Genomic DNA, 4,751 nt, shown 5'->3' with positions numbered 1-4,751 from the left:
TTTGGGTTTATATTTTGATTTATTCGAATCTTGGTTGCTTTTTTTGTTGGTCAGTTATTTGTAGCGTTTTGACAGAAAAAAGTCATTCTAAAATTGTTTTTTAACGTAAGTGTGCCGAAACAAGTCGAATGCTTACACAGAGCAGGTTTTACAACCACATCATCCAAACTGACCGAGTGAAACCAGGCTTATCCACAAGTATATATATCCAAGAAAGTTAGAGGTTGTGAATCCAACCAACAAAGGGATAATATCTATCCAATATACTGCTGGTAGAATACCCAATTATTATTACCCAAGTGTTTTTTCATTGCATGACAATTACATTACCAAGTGTAATAAATGGTTGAGGGTAAAGAGTTATTTTACTATTAATTTAATGTCTATAAGTTGATGAATACCACCTATTAATCCCCTCCATTTTCTTATTGCTATCTCTCTCTCTTTCTGTCACTATATATATATGTATTTATATATACAGTAATATACACAGTAATCACTCACCATAATGCTGTTCACCTATCGCAGGAGGTTTTGGAATGTAACACCCACAATAGTCAAGGGATTACTCTGTGTGTGTATACATATATATATATATATATATATATATATATATATATATATATATATATATATATATATATATATATACACACACACATATATACATATATCATCATCATCATCATCATCGTTTAACATCCGCTTTCCATGCTAGCATGGGTTGGACGATTTGACTGAGGACTGGTGGACCGGATGGCTGCACCAGGCTCCAATCTGATCTGGCAGAGTTTCTACAGCTGGATGCCCTTCCTAATGCTAAACACTCCGAGAGTGTAGTGGCTGCTTTTACGTGCCAAAGGGATATGATGCAACATTCAAAGGCATTTTGGATCGATGTTAAGCCTCTGCCGCCTTGTTTACATTTTAGGTAGAAGCGGTCTACATCACTGTTTATGTGGAAATTATGTGTGCTTCTTAATATGTTTGGGGTTTTCACATCAATGGCTCAGATCTCATCAAGCATCCAATCAAGCAGCCCAAATGTTGGTATGTGTACTGGCACTGCAAATACATTGTGGGCCACTGTTTTATTGAATGTAGAGAGTTCTGAGGTCCAAATTTTCTTTATTTGGCTGTAATATTCTTTAATGACATGTGTCTTGTTACAGGTGCCTTTGTAAGGTGTATTTTCATCCACTCCTAGATACCTATAACATTCCTCATCAGACACAGGGTAAACAGTCAAATCAATGACGGAGATGCTACTTGTCTGGTTTATAGTTTTCCCCCTTTTCACAACCATATAACATTTATCCTGACCATACTCCAACCCTACATTCTTTGAGAATGTTGCAACTAGGTCCAGGCTCCTTTTCATCTCATGCGTATTCTTTGCATAAATTTTTCAGTCATCCACAAAGAAACAGTGAGTAATTTTGGTATTTCTGTTTCCTTGTAATCTCATGAGATACCCTTCAGAATTCCTTAACATGAATGACAAGGAGTTTACAGAAAGTATAAACAACATCACAGAGAGCCTGTTTCCTTGGAATATGCCTTTGCAATATTGTATTCTATCGGTGATAATACAGCTTAATTTCAGGATGGTCGTCCACAATGAAGTCAGGTCAGCTATGGCTTTGATAATTCTCATTGGAACTTTAGCAAGTTGAAGGGCTTCTGGCATCCATGAGTGGGGAACAGAGTCAAGGGCTTTCTTGTAATCTAGCCACATATGTATGTATGTATGTATGTATGTATGTATGTATGTATGTGTGTATGTGTGTGTGTGTGTATGCATGTATGTATTTACCTATGTATGTATGTATGTATGTATTCATGCATGTATGTATGTCGTTATTCAGTTTATTTCAAGATTTCTTGCCAATAGAGAAAGAATCAGTTTCTAACCTAGATCCAAGGTTCCTTCATTGGAATTTCAACATCAACAACAGGGTATTTTTTGCTTGTATGTATGTATGTATGTGTGTGTGTATGTATGTATTCATGCATGTATGTATGTATGTATGTATGTATGTGCAGATTTGTATGTATGTATGTATGTGCAGATTTGTATGTTTTATGTCTGTATTCTCATGCATATAGTTACATATCTAAACATGCTCTTATGTATTTAAATGATAAACTTCTGGAAAGTTTTACAGATTTTTACAGTTCCAATGATGGACTGGATCTGTAGTCTTCAAATTAGCTTTCTCCTTTCTGGTTTTGAGAAGTTTAATTTCTCAAGATTCGTATTTAAGCAGTGTGTTACATATCCCAGTGCCCCAATAATTACAGGTATAAAACTGAACTTGTAATCTGGGTAGAGATGTATGTATGTATGTATGTATGCATGTATCTATGTATGCATGCGTGTATGTATGTATGTATGTATGTTTGTATGTATGAATAAATTCATCAAAAAATGAGCTTCTATACTCGTGACCTCAGCTGGTCATCCCAGATATGTAAGACTGATGAGTGTCAATATCTGAAGGAAATGTATGTGGGTGGGAAAGAACTAGGATGTAGGGCTGGCCTGAATTCTTGTAACAACTGAATGGACTTTGCTAAAGGATCTAATAACTAAATAGTGTTAAACTGATCTATAGGAGAGGTCTCTCATCTGTACGTCTACTACATATTTCTAGTCTTGCATCCATCTTAGAAACCATCATAAATAGAATAATTATTCAATTGCAATAATTATAATTTGAATGAAGTTTACTGAAACATATAGTTCTAAATTATATACTCTTCTTGTCTAAACTATATGCACTAAAATACTTTAAACTCGTTATGCTAGGAAGTGTCCTATATTTAAACATCCTACTTAATGATGTACTTCCTGATCCTCTTCAACAGACATTGGCACTTGATAAAATGTGATAGTATGTATCTAAGAGACCAGAAATATCTATCAAAAATTTTTTATTCATTAGAACTCATATTTTTGTGTTAACCATGAATAACATCAATTTACCATGAAGCATCAATGTAATACAGCCTGTATAAGTGAGCTGAGAGAACAGTTTGGCATTAGAGGACAGATATGAGTGCAATGGTGTAAATGGACAATGTGTTAGTGAGTGTATTTGTTGTTGTATATTACATATTGGTTTCAAATTTTGGTACAAGGCCAGCAATTTTGAGGAGGGGATAAGCTGATTAGGTTGACCTCAGTGCTCAGCCAGTATTTATTTTATCAACTCCAAAAGGATGAAAGGCAAAGTCAAGCTCGATGAAATTTGAACTCAGAACATAAAGATGGATGAAATTTCACTGAGCATTTTGCCCAGTGTGCTAATGGTTCTGTTAACTTACTGCTATATTGACACTGAAAGTTTACCAAGTAATGGCCAAGGAAAAGTGAGCAAGATATAAAAAGAAGCAATGAAGCAAGACCTTAGGATTCATCCAATATAGATTTGCATGATAAAGTGGTTGCTAAAAGACAATGACAATGTCACTGCTGTCATCAACCATGCTGATGCTGCTACCATGCTGTCAACATAGTTGCCACTGCTACCGCTACCACTGCTGCGGTTGCTTCTATAGCCACCTCCACCTCTACCAGTGACAATGACAACAATGATAACAAATAGGATGACAATTACAACTGACCTAAATTTATGTTTTCTGTTTGCTTTTTGTTTTCCTTTACTTCTAACTAAACATTGCTATTGGTAAAATATCAAATCATCTTCAAATCCCATGACTTGCCACAAGAATCTAGATAAAGAGTGAGTGATGGAAATGACAAAGGAAACTAAAAGTCAAAATGAATCTAATAGGAGAAAACGAGGATATAAACAAGCTTGGTTAGAATCAGTTTTGTACTTTTTTTGGTATAGCTAGTACATGTTTGAAATTTCTTTTGGCTCTCCTTCGGTTACTCTTCTGAAATAGTTTACAGTAAAGCTGCTATGCATTGCCCATGGATAACCATATATAATACATATAATACATAGGCATGACTGTGTGGTTAAGAAGTTTGCTTCCCAACCACATGGTATCAGGTTCAATCCCACTGAGTAGTATCTTGGACAAGTATCTTCTACTATAGCCCCAGGTTGACAAAAACTGTAAGAAGCCCATCATTTATATATCTATATATATGTGTGTGTGTGCATGGTTGTGTCTCCCTGTACTGATATTGCATGATTGGTTTAACCTTTTAGCATTCACATGACTCTTTCAAATGTAATGCTTATTTATTCACCTTGTTTTGAATTAATCATACATTATCTCATAGCTTCAAGATTTTAATGATGCAATTGCTTATTTTTACAATAATAGTGTAGGGTGGGTGTGAGAGGCCAGCCTTGGCTGCTTTAATCATAAAGCAAATAAAATATTTTGGGCAAGTTTGGCCAGTTTAAATGTTAGAATGTTAAATGAATGCCATTCATTCTTAATATTTTGTGAAACAAGTCTGTCCCAGGGAAACGTCAGCCTGCTTGGAAACAGGAAGCGGTCGATGACAGGAAGGGCTCTTGGCCATAGAAAATCTGCTTCAATAAACTGCATCAGACCCATACAAACATGGATGATGATGATGATGGTGATGATGATGATGGTGTTGATGGTGATGATGACGATGATGACGGTGATGACGATGATGATGATGATGATGATAATGGTGTTGATGGTGGTGATGGTGGTGATGGTGATGATGATGATGATGATGATGATGATGATGATGATGATGATGATGAGGAGGAGGAGGAGGAGGAGGAGGAGGA

Source organism: Octopus bimaculoides, chromosome 2 (assembly GCF_001194135.2).
Source record: "Octopus bimaculoides isolate UCB-OBI-ISO-001 chromosome 2, ASM119413v2, whole genome shotgun sequence".
Classification (NCBI taxonomy): Eukaryota; Metazoa; Mollusca; class Cephalopoda; order Octopoda; family Octopodidae; genus Octopus; species Octopus bimaculoides.
This window is presented reverse-complemented; position numbering follows the sequence as displayed.